The following is a 13,349-nucleotide window of genomic DNA, read 5'->3' on the forward strand; positions in this document are numbered from 1 at the left end:
AAAAGAAAAAAAACAGGAATATGTGGATATTTCTCATAGAAAAATACCGCGAATGCGCAAATTTTGTACATGAACTTCCCTGACAGATATATACTTAGCTATAGTCTCCGACGTTCCCGACAGAATTTCAAATCTCGCGGCACACGCGACAGGTAGGTCAGGTGGTCTACCTTACCGCCGCTGGGTGGCGGATGTACGAACCACTCCCGTAAGCTTGTCAGATTTTTCTCTGTCGCGGGAACGATAACAACTGTTGTCGGTTCCTCTCGATAGTTTTTCGATTCTCGCTTGCCTGGAGTTAATTTGGACTTCTTTTGGTGACGTATTCGCTTGTTTGGCTTGGCATACGCTGATTGTGGACCGGTTTGATTTTGAGTTTGATTTTCTTTAACGATGTCTGATCTAGAATCGGTAGTTAAAACTTCGGTTTTGTTTAGGGTTTGCGTGAATGAAGGATGTAAGGTGAGGTTGCCGAAAGCTTCGGTAGACCCCCACACGGTTTGCATGAAATGCAGAGGGAATGAATGTGCTTTTGCTAACCCTTGTAGTGAATGTAAGGGATTGAATGAAGAAGAATATAAGGCTCTCTCTTCTTATGTTAGGAAGTTGGAACGTGATAGAGTGCGTAAGGCTTCCTCTAGAAGTTCTAGCAGATCTAGAATGAGTGAGTTGGATGTGGATCCTAATAGTACTAACGTAGAATTAGAACCTTCTTCCCAAGTTGCAGCCCCTGCTCCCCGCACCGAAGCCGAAGATTCGCCTTCGGAGGCGGCAGCTCTGAAAGCCAAGAATCGTTCTATGGATCAGAAGATTCGTCAGTTGGAAGGTAAGGAGAGTGTTAGTGATCAGTGCAGTGTCCCCAGTGTTGTTGGAGGGTGCGTCTGACCGGCTCCTTAGTGCCTCTAGGCCTAGACCTCTTCCAGACTCCCAGTTCCAGTGGAGTAGGAAAGTCGAAAAAAGCCGCAGGAGAGCTAGGGAGAGCCCCCACCGGTCAGGCGTCCCCTCGGCAGATCCTGAAGTACGCTCCCAGGCTGCCTCGGATCGCTACAAGAAGGAGCTCCTACGCCAATGCTTCTCCTCTTCGTCGTCTCCCTCTCCGAAGAGAGGTTGGAACTCCCCGGATGCGTCGCGCCCGTTGAAGAGGGCTTGGAAGGCTCCCTGCAGTCCTTTGGCTTCTAGTCCGGAGGTTTTCCCGGAAGAATCGTCGGTGGAGGCGAAGAAACCCAAGAAATCCTGTGATCGTTCTTCTTCTCGCGCTCCGCGCTCGGCGCCTGCTTCCGAGGAAGAACAAGAAGATTCTCCTACGAGAGTACTCGCGGGACTTCAAGCTCAGATCACGGCGCTAGCAGACTCTCTAGCCAGTTAGATCACGTAGGAAGAAGGACGTTTCTCTTCCGATCAAGAGATCTAGGCGCCGCTCTTCAGAGGATCGTTCTCCTTCATATGGGGAGGTTTCGTATGAAGGTGGGGGCTCGTGAGCGCCCTCGCTCGCGTGAGCGCCCTCGCTCGCCTGGCTCTCTTTCGATTTCAAGGCGCCAAACATCGGTAGGACGCTCTATGGAGAAAGAAGTTTTTTCTCCAGATTGGATTCCCGCTTCCGGTAAGCGCACTGCACCTGCTCATCACGCGATTTCTTCAACTCCCTCGCGTGAGACTTCTCCTCAGCAGCCTCAAGATTCTAGAAGGCGCCCTTATACAAGTAGGCGTTCTTCTTCCAGATGTCACTCTCCTCGAGTGTCGGATCGTGACTTCTCTCCTGACAGGCATCTAGAGTCTGGTAGGAGTCGTGTGCATGATAGACGGCCTACTGTTAGCCGCTCCCCGCAAGGTAGGCGCCAAGAGCCTACTGCACATAGATCTCCTAGTAGGCGCTCGTCTCTTTTAAGGCGTCATACTCCTGATTATTCTCCTAGGGGCAGACAACAAGAGTCTTTCAAGCGCCCTTCTCCGTGTAGGCGCTCTCCCGCTTCTAGGCGCACTTCTCCTGACCGTTTGTCTCTTGGTAGGCACCAGGAATCCCGGAAGCGCCCTTCTCCAAGTAGGCGCTCGTTAGTTTTGAAGCGCCCTTCTCCTGAATGTTACCCTCTTGTTAGACGTCAAGAGTCTCGCAAGCAGCCTTCTCCTAGTAGGCGCATTTCGCCTTCCAGTCGAACTTCCGTTGATCGTACGCAACTGGACAGGTATGGAGAGCCGCGCAAGCGCTCTGCTCTCGATAGGCGCTCTTCTCCTGGCAGCCGCTCGCCTCAGGATAGGCGCATATGAGTATAGTAGGCGCTCGCCTCCTCGTAAGCGCCCTGTGGATGTTTCCGAGGATTCTCGGAGTAGGAGCCCTACCTCTCCTTCGGCTGAGATTCCGTATACCTCGAAGAGGGAGTCTCATCGTATAGACTTCCCAGATCTTCTCATCGTTCTCCAGTGGATGTGAACTCTTCTAAGAGAGGGCGTTCTCCAACCTCTCGCTCAACTCCTGCTAGGATCCCTTCGTCACCTAAGGATCTTCCTGCGCTCGCCTCGACAAGACGTCCTAGAAGGTTCGGATGAGGAACCGAACACTTCTGCTGCTGTCTCTTCTTACAAGAAGCTTACAGAGCTACTTTTGCAAGTTTTTGGGGATTCCCTTACGCCTACGGCTCCTCCTTCTCCTCACTCACTTTTTTCAACGGCGAAGACAGCGAAGAGTTCTTCTTGTGTGAGGATGAAGCCAACTCTTTCTATGAAGAAGGCACTGAGGAGTTTTGGTTCCTGGATGGCTTCCAAAGAAGAAGCGGGGAAAACGATGTTCGCTTTTCCTCCTTCGAAGTTATCAGGACGCGCTGGTTTCTGGTACGAAACAGGAGAGCCCTTAGGATTGGGTGTTTTCTACCGTCTTCGGCTGATTCGGATTTTTCGGCGCTGGTAGATTTCGACAAGGAGAACTGCCCTTAACTCTGCTAAGACGACTTGGGCAATGAATGAATTGGATCATTTGCTCAAAGGTATGTTTAGAGTGCTAGAAGTATTTAACTTCCTTGATTGGTCGTTGGGAGTCCTAGCCAAGAAAATTGAAGTGCCAGAGTCAATTTCGCCAGAAGATCTTATGTGTGTTTTGTCTTGTATGGACAAGTCGGTAAGAGACGGAGCGAGTGAAATCGCCTCCCTTATGGGGCCGGGATCGTGAAGAAGAGGTCGGTTTATTGTTCCTTCTTAACGAAGTCGGTCTCCCATGCTCAGAGGTCTTCTTTGCTGTTTGCTCCTCTGTCTACTCAGTTGTTCCCGAAACATCGAGTGCAGGACATTTCGAGGTCACTTTCGGCCAAAGCCACCCAGGACCTTTTGGCACAGTCGGCAAGAAAACCTCGCCCTTCCTTCCCTACCAAGGCTAAGAAGGAAAAGGCAAGTGTTCGAGAACCCTTTCGAGGGCATCTTCATCAAGAACCTCTACGTTTAGAGGTCGTAGACCTTCAAGAAGGGGTAAGACTTTCGCCAAGTCTGTTAAAGCCCCCAAATAACTTGCAAGTCCTTCAAACAACGGTGGGCGCCAGACTCTTAGAGTTTGCAGAAGTCTGGGCCAAAAAGGGGCGGATCCTTGGACCCTTTCTATTTTGAGGAGAGGTTACCTCATCCCTTTCGTCGAAAGACCTCCCTTGACGACCATCCCAAGGGAACTGACGGCCAGGTACAGAGACCCCATCATGAATCAAGCTCTCCATCTAGCAGTAGATCAGATGCTGGAGAAGGGGGCTATCGAACTAGTGACAGACCATCATTCATCGGGCTTCTACAACCGCCTTTTCCTAGTTCCGAAGTCCTCAGGGGGATGGAGACCGGTGTTGGATGTAAGCGCCCTGAACTTCTTCGTAGAAAAGAAGTTCACGATGGAAACGCCTTCATCAGTGCTGGCAGCACTTCGTCCAGGGGACTGGATGGTTTCCTTGGATTTACAGGACGCTTACTTCCACGTACCGATCCATCCTTCCTCGAGGAAGTTTCTCAGATTCATGATGGGGGGGAAAATTTTTCAGTTCAGGGCTCTGTGTTTCGGCCTCTCGACGGCCCCTCAAGTGTTCAGGGGATTTTGAGGAATGTGGCTCAATGGCTTCATTTGAAAGGGGTGAGGATATCCATGTACCTCGACGATTGGCTAATAAGGGCCAATTCAGAAGATCGTTGTTTGAAGGACTTACAAGTAACTTTAGAATTGACGAAGGCTTTGGGACTTCTCGTCAATTTCAAGAAGTCATCACTAATTCCCGAGCAAGAGTGTGTGTATCTCGGGATACAGATGAACTCTCTGAGTTTTCGGGCTTTTCCCTCGCAGGAAACAGGATAGCCCGAGGATTCGAGAGAGTAACAAACCTTCTTAGGGAAAGAAGTATGCACAGTGAGGGAGTGGATGAGTCTGCTGGGGACGCTCTCCTCTCTGGAGCAATTCGTTTCCCTAGGAAGGTTGCACCTGAGACCGCTCCAATTCTTTCTTCATCGGAATTGGAGTCGTCGTTCTCAGGATTGACGTTCTCCCTGTCGTTATCCCAGGACATCAAGAAACATCTCTTATGGTGGACAGATCCCAACCTCTTTGCGAAGGGACTGTCTCTTCAATCACAGACCCCCAACCTGGTGTTGTTCTCCGACGCGTCGGACATGGGGTGGGGTGCAACTCTGGGAACCAGCGAAGTGTCAGGTACCTGGGTGGGGGACCAGGTAGCCTGGCACATCAACAGAAAGGAGTTGATGGCTGTGTGGTTGGCTCTGAAGGCTTTCGAGCCCAAAGTCAGAAGATCGGTAGTGCAGGTCAACGCGGACAACACTACAGCTCTGGCATACATCCGGAAACAGGGGGGACGCATTCCTTTCTCCCTGTACGAGACAGCAGAGCCCTTCTTCTTGTGGTCAGAAGAAAGAGGAATCAAGCTTCTCACCAGGTTCGTGCAGGGAGAAAGGAATGTAAGAGCAGATCTCCTCAGCAGGAAAGATCAGGTCCTTCCCACAGAGTGGACCCTTCATCTGGATGTATGCCAGAGCCTGTGGAAGTTATGGGGCAGGCCACACATAGACCTCTTTGCCACGTCAAAGAACAAGAGGCTGGATCCTTACTGCTCTCCGATATCGGATCCAGAGGCAGTAGCAATAGATGCTCTTCTTCTAGACTGGAACGGACTCGACGTCTACGCGTTTCCCACCTTCAAGATCCTGGGGCTAACCATCAAGAAGTTCGTAGAGTCCGATTCAACGAGAATGACCTTAATCGCTCCCTTTTGGCCGGCCCAAGAATGGTTCACAGAGGTACTGGAATGGTTGGTGGACCTTCCAAGATCGCTCCCGTTAAGGAGCGATCTACTCAGACAACCCCACTTCGACAGGTACCACAAAAAATCTCCTCGCTCTCAGTCTGACTGGTTTCAGACTGTCCAAAGTTTGGTCAGAGCGAAAGGCTTTTCAGCAACAGCTGCTAAAGCAATCGCAAGAGCGAGGAGACCTTCCACCTTGCGTGTATACCAGTCAAAGTGGGATGTCTTCAGACGTTGGTGCAAGAGGAAGAACATTTCCTCTTCCAGTACCTCTGTGACCCAAATTGCGGATTTCCTTATTTTCCTCAAAGAAGAATGTCATCTGGTTGTGTCAACTATTAAGGGATACCGCAGTATGTTGGCGGCGGTATTTCGGCATAGAGGCTTAAATATATCCGATGATAAGGACCTGCATGATCTTATTAGATCATTTGAAACCATTAAGCGTCCTTCATGTAGTACCGAACTGGAATATAGACGTAGTCCTACAATTCCTTGGATCGTCTAGATTCGAACCTCCTGGCTTAGCCTCTTTCAAGGATTTGACGAAGAAGGCTATCTTCCTTTTGGCCCTAGCTACAGCTAAAAGAGTGAGTGAGCTCCAAGCTATTGAGGGCAATGTAGGGTTTAAGGAAGATTCTATGGTGTGTTCGTTTCTTCCAAGTTTCCTTGCAAAGAATGAAAACCCATCACGCCCTTGGCCCAGGAGCTTTGAAGTTCGTAGTTTATCTTTTCTAGTAGGGGAAGAGCCTGAAAGAACTCTTTGCCCTATGAGAATTATGAAGTATTTCCTTAAGAGGAAGGAACAACTTAAGGCTAATCAAGATGTGCTTTGGTGCTCCGTAAAGGACCCCACTCGGCCCATGTCGAAGAATGCTCTTTCCTTTTTTCTGAGAAGCCTTATTACAGAGGCACATGTTGCCTGTAAGGAAGATCATTTTAGACTACTGAAAGTGAAAGCTCACGAGGTGAGAGCCATCGCAACTTCGCTTGCATTCAGAAAAAAATATGTCTGTGCGGAACTTGATGGAGGCGACTTTTTGGAGATGCCAATCGGTTTTCGCAAACCACTACCTACGTGATGTAAAAATCACATATGATAAATGCTTCGCCTTGGGTCCTTTCGTATCGGCGGATTCGGTGCTGGGGCAGGGAGCTGAAACTTATCCTGTGTAAATTTTTTATATGTTACCCTATATTTTATATTGTTGTTTTTTGGTTGTCTGAAAGAGGTTGCAGGAGGCACTCTGTCGTAATATTAACCCTTTGTATTTTGGTTAGGTGGTCTGGTGGGTTTTGGCTCCTTGCAGAGGTAGTGGTAAGGATCTGTTAGGTAAGCGGACAAGGTCCCTCTAACAGCATCCGACTTGGATTCTACCACAATAGGGGATCACATATCCCAGTGGTAGATCCGAGAGTCTTTCAGCATCAGGTCACCGTCCTAGCTGTAGCTCTCCAGGCAATGCAGACTCAGAGATAGTATCTATGAAGTCTTCATCCTGAAAAGGTGAGAACCAAGGTTTTTATATCCTACAACATTAGTTGTTTCCCGTCTTACCTGTATTATTGAGCTGTCTCTTACCCTCCACCAAGGGTGCCAATCAGCTAAGTATATATCTGTCAGGGAAGTTCATGTACAAAAATGATATTGTTAAACTACAATAAAGTTTTGTACATACTTACCTGGCAGATATATACGATTAATGGCCCACCCAGCCTCCCCTCAGGAGACAGGTGGAAGAGAAAAATCTGACAAGCTTACGGGAGTGGTTCGTACATCCGCCCACCCAGCGGCGGGTAAGGTAGACCACCTGACCTACCTGTCGCGTGTGCCGCGAGATTTGAAATTCTGTCGGGAACGTCGGAGACTATAGCTAAGTATATATCTGCCAGGTAAGTATGTACAAAACTTTATTGTAGTTTAACAATATCATTTTTCCGTGAATAATGCGGGGAAACGTATGAGTCCGTGAATCCGGAGAACGCGAATAGGGGGGCCCACTGTATATACAGTGGTACCTCGACATACGAAAGGCTCAAACTTACGAAAAACTTAAGATACGAAAGCAAATACAGTGGTCCCCCCGTATTCGCGGGGGATGCATACCAGACCCCCCCGTGAATAGTTAGAACCCGCGAATGTTTGGAACCCCTATAAAAACATTAAAAACAGGCTAGTTTGTTAGTTAAAACTCAAGAAAAATCACAAAAAAATTTCATACTTGATTTTTTTAATAGTTTTATCACAAAAAGTGCATTTTATGATGAAATTGATAAAAAAAACCCAGGAATTTGTGGATATTTCTCATCGAAAAATACCGCGAATGCGTGAATTTTCCGCGAATAATGCGGGGAAACGTTCCCGAGAGAAATCCGCGAATCCGGAGAACGCGAATACGGGGGGCCCACTGTACGAAGATTTTTTTGACTCTACATACGAAAATAGTTCAAGTTACGAAAGGTTGTTGCTGTAAAGTCCCGAGATTCTCCCGGACCACCAAGGATAATTTTAAAACTCGCGCGCTGCCAATTGAGTAAAATCGCCACCATCCTCCTGCTCTCCTATTGGTCAGCATCTAAACCATGTGCTCTATGTATTCTATTGGTAAAAGAATGCTGTTGATTGAAAAACTTATTCATGCAATACATTTAATAAAAAAAAACATAAGGTAAAGATAGAATAAAGAATAGAAATGAATGGTTATTATACTGTTTGGTAGTTTCAGTAGTTGAAGAGAGATAATGAAAATTTGATTACTGTATGTACTGTGTGCTAGGTGAAAGTGGTTACTTGGCGATCGTTCAGTACTCGTAAGTGCTGAACGTAAACAAAAGTTTGGAAGTTTTTTTTTTTGTTTTTTTTTTATTGTTTATTATAGTTAATGGTTACTTAATAATTATTTGAAATGAGTACATGCAATACATTTAATTTTAAAAAATTGTGAATTAGATATCATAAAATATAAAATAAATCAGACTGCTATCATCAAAGCCAACAAATACATATTTTCTAGACTTCTTCTCTTTTAATATTACGTATATGTTTCATTATAGCTGTCAGTAACTCGGTATCTCCATTAGGTAAAGATAGAAGAAAGAATAGAAATGAATGGTTATTATACTGTTTGGTTGTTTCATTAGTTGAAGAGAGATAATGAAAATTTGTGGCTTACTGTGTGCTAGGATAAGTGATTGCTTGGCGATCGTTCGGTACTCGTAGGTGCTGAATGTAAACAAAAGGTTTGAAAATTTTTTGTTTGTTTGTTAGTACATACTGGTTATTTATACATTTTATTGGCATATTCTAAGCTTTTAGCTTCTTAGGTTTAGATGTCAGAATCATAGACTAGGCTACAGTAGCAACTGCTAACATAGGCTAGGCTTATTCCTAAGAGACATATGCTAAAGTCCTAATATATGCAGTAAAAATGGGGTTGAACATTACATGCAGTTGAATGTTACTCAATTATGTACAGTATTTTGCCTTTTTGGAGTCATATTTCTTCCGTCGGATTGGTGTCGTAACCCTAGAACATGTGTTGTAAGCCTGGAAATATAATTTACGGGGGTGTTTTTGTAGGGCTTGGAACGAATTAGGTATTTTATATGTAAAATGTGGTTCAAGATACGAAAAGCTCATGATACGAAGGCCGTCTCAGAACAGATTAATTTCGTATGTCGAGGTACCACTCTATATACATACATATATATATATATATATATATATATATATATATATATATATATATATATATATATATATATATATATATATATATATATATATCATCAGGGGAACCATAGGGAAAGGCATTGTACTCAGGTACATTTATTTCGCCGACGTTTCACGACTCATAGTCGCATTCTCAGGCTATAATTAAAGATAAACACACGAACATTAAAACTTCAATAAAAATTCAATGAACATCAACATCAGAATGTAGAACATTTAAAAATTTATGAATCTCTTAAAACAGAAAAACATACTGAGCGCTAAACTACAGTACAGTTACATTAAAATTATTTAAAAATTACAGAAAAAAGTATACAAAAATTACGATATGGGTGTAAAAAAATTAAAAATAAATAAATAACACTAAAACAGTAAGGCTATTCTATACCTTATCCTCGCAAAGGATGGGCAGTGACTGAGAGAATTTTTAGAAAAATAAAAATAAACAAGCATTCTAGGCGATAAACAACTGAACAGAGGAGGATTGCACATTTAAGGACGGATGGTTCCGTCCTTAAATGCGCAATCCTCCTCTATAAATCTCCGAAATGCGTACATCGCATTCTCGGAAAATTTGCTCTGTTTCATATTAGGCATTTCATAGAGTTTTATATATGAAAATGTGCGCAATTTCATGTAGAATAAAAGGAAAAATATTTGAAGGTTGTAGCTTTTCTAATTTCTGAAATAATTGCATATAAAAAAAAATTATAAACAAATTTCGACATTTGGTCAACTTCAACTCGTCCGAAATGGTAAAAAACTGCAATTGTAAGCTAAAACTCTTACAGTATCGTAATATTCCATCATTTAACTTCATCTTGAAACAAATTTGAAGTCTATAACAATATTTAGATTTATGGTGAATTAAAAAAAAAAAAAATTTGTTTACGTCCGCGCGTTACGAATTCATGCATCATTTTGTGATGATTTTTTCTCTGTCTTGCTTTTATCGTTTTACAATGTGTTATATACCAAAATGATCACAATTTAGTGTACATTCCATATATAAAGTTTTATATATGGAAATGTGCACAATTTCATGCACAATACAACTAAAAACAACTCATGGTTGTAGCTTTTATCAGTTTTGAAATATTTTCATATAAGAAATGATAAGTGACAAATTTTCAACCTTCGGTCAATTTTGACTACCGAAATGGTCGAAAAACGCAATTGTAAGCTAAAACTCTTATATTTTAGTAATATTCAATCATTTACCTTCATTTTGTAACAAATTGGAAGTCTCTAGCACAATATTTCGATTTATGGTAAATTTATGAAAAAAAATAACATTTTCCTTACGTCCGCACGGTAACTCTTCCGAAAAAATCATACGTGCGATTGTGGTAATGTTTGCACCATTTTAAATTAGCCGTTACATAAAGTTTTATATATGAAAATGTGCGCAATTTCATGTAGAATACAACGAAAAATAATTGAAGGTTGTAGCTTTTCTCATTTTCGAAATATTTGCATATAAATCACGATAAATAAAAAAAAACCACGTTCGGTCAACTTTGACTCTACCGAAATGGTCGAAAAACGCAATTGTAAGCTAAAACTCTTATAGTTTAGTAATATTCAATCATTTACCTTCATTTTGTAATAAATTGGAAGTCTCTAGCACAATATTTCGATTTATGGTGAATTTATGAAAAAAAACTTTCCTTCCCTCCGCGTGCGGATTCTCCGCCAGAAATCTCCGAAATGCGTACATCTCATTCTCGGAAAATTTGCTCCGTTTCATATTAGGCATTTCATAGAGTTTTATATATGAAAATGTGCGCAATTTCATGTAGAATAAAAGGAAAAATATTTGAAGGTTGTAGCTTTTCTAATTTCTGAAATAATTGCATATAAAAAAAATTTATAAACAAATTTCGACATTTGGTCAACTTCAACTCGTCCGAAATGGTAAAAAACTGCAATTGTAAGCTAAAACTCTTACAGTATCGTAATATTCCATCATTTAACTTCATCTTGAAACAAATTCGAAGTCTCTATAACAATATTTAGATTTATGGTGAATTTAAAAAAAAATATATTTTTTTACGTCCGCGCGTTACGAATTCATGAATCATTTTGTGATAATTTTTTCTCTGTGTTGCTTTTATCGTTTTACAATGTGTTATATACCAAAATGATCGCAATTTAGTTTACATTACAACGAAAAAAAGGTAACTTGTTACCTTTAACCGTTTTGCGCACAGCGTGATTTGAATACAATTATATATGAAATTTCGTTTTTGCGCTATCATATATCGCATTATTTATATATGATAATGATAATTTTTTTCATTTCTGATGGTTGCATACTAAGCTTCAGCTAATGACAAAAAAGGAGCCAAAAATGAACTCTTAATCTTGAAAACTAAGCGCACTGTGATTTTTTGAAAAAAATATTTTTTCCGCTTCCGCGCTCACTCCGAAACACCTCCGGCGCACGGGAGACAATTTTTTTTTAACGCTTCGGCGTTTAAGGGTTAACTATCATAAACAAAACAAAAAAAGCTTCCAAACTTCTGTTTACATCCAGCACTTACGAGTATTGAACGATCGCCAAGCAATCACTTTACACAGTAAGCCATAAATTTTCATTATCTCTCTTCAACTACTGAAACTACCAAACAGTATACTAATAACCATTCATTTCTATTCTTTATTCTATCTTTACCTAATTTTTTTTTTATTAAATGTATTGCATGAATAAGTTTTTCAATTTACAGCATCCTTTTACCAATAGAATACTTAAAGCACAAGGGTTAGATGCTGACCAATAGGAGAGCAGGACCGTATGGGGTGACTAGCATCAGGAACCAATGGGAGAGCGGGAGGATGGTGGCGAGTTTACTCAGTTGGCGGCGCGGGAGTTTTAAAATTGTTCTCGGTGGTCTGGGCGAATCTCGGAACTTTACAGCAACAACCTTTCGTATCTTGAAAACTTTTCGTATGTAGAGCTGTAAAATTTTTCGTATTTGCTTTTGTATCTCGAGTTTTTCGTAAGTTGAGCCTTTTGTATGTCGAGGTACCACTGTATATATATATATATGTGTGTGTGTGTGTGTGTGTGTGTGTGTGTATAAGAAAATATAATATATATAAACACAGGAACACATATATACATACATAAATCACATATATACATACATAAATCATATACTAAAAAAATAACATTTATAAATCACGGATATAGCTACATGCGTAGAGACAGTTTCCGAGAGTACATACATGCATGCATGCCTACATATATTTACAAATTCATGCATAGATATATATACACATACATACACTTTCATATTACATTATAATCAATAAAGAAACATAAATAATGAAGAAAAGCATACTCTGTGATATCTGATTTCAGGTTTATCTGGTATAGTCTACTCTCAAGCGGTTGCGTTATCTGGGTGGGAAGGGGTTAAACCTTTTCAAGTTATTAAAACTTTAAAACCTTTTTAATGTTTTGTTTATGTATAAGAGCAATTTCATATTAGAAAAAAAATAGTGTAGTACATAGAAAGTATTGAAAATGGGTAGTAAAAAAGTTTGACTGGGTAAGTTGCTGTTTGCCTTGGCCCTAATGGAATTATTCTCATAAGGTATGTGTATTGAAATCTGTGATTTTCCAGTTCTGCAAGGCTATGGATCGACCAAATTCTCATATAATTGGGGACCATACTGTATTTAGATAATGCAAATTTCAGTGCTTAAAGTCTGCTGAAAGTTTGTATATGTAACCAATATATATCTTGAAGCATATTGATAAATGTGCTAATTAAAATGTTTTGCTTTTCATAGAAATTTAGGGCAAGTTAAGTAGGCGTTGTATTTGGTGATATACAATAATCCCCCCCCCCCATTTCAGAAGGGAAAATAAGAACTAAAATTTGTGTTTACATGTAAACTGTACTACGGTTATTCAAATATACAGCTGCAGTGTGGTAGAAAAGATTTGGACAAAACATACATCTAAGACAGTAGGAAGAATAATTGTAATCATAGTTCAGCCATAATTTACAAGAGAAAACAAAAGCTTTCTTAACCTACCTCAGAACAAAATAGTTTACAGCACTCTCCTTGTCTTCCACCTCTGATGGATAACTGATGGTGACAATGAATTTGAATTTAATACAAGAAATTGTTAAAAGGTTGTGCAATACAGTAGGATTTTCTATAAGTTTACTTTAAGTTACTTGATGGTGTTTTAGAGATTTGTACTGTAAACTTACCCTGCAGGCTCCCCCCTCTCTCTCTCTCTCTCTCTCTCTCTCTCTCTCTCTCTCTCTCTCTCTCTCTCTCAGTATTTTATTGATATTTATTCAGTGCCTCATGTACACGAATGAATC

The 13,349-nt window shown here is 41.4% G+C and overlaps 1 protein-coding gene across 3 annotated transcripts in view; it reads left to right on the plus strand.

The window, feature by feature from the left end:
- The window catches only part of LOC135211116 (uncharacterized), a 366,483-nt gene that overhangs the window by 94,231 nt on the left and 258,903 nt on the right, over positions 1-13,349 (plus strand). The gene's annotated exons all lie outside the window — the stretch shown is intronic.

The sequence above is a fragment of the Macrobrachium nipponense genome, chromosome 4, assembly GCF_015104395.2.
Source record: "Macrobrachium nipponense isolate FS-2020 chromosome 4, ASM1510439v2, whole genome shotgun sequence".
In the NCBI taxonomy this organism is placed as follows: Eukaryota; Metazoa; Arthropoda; class Malacostraca; order Decapoda; family Palaemonidae; genus Macrobrachium; species Macrobrachium nipponense.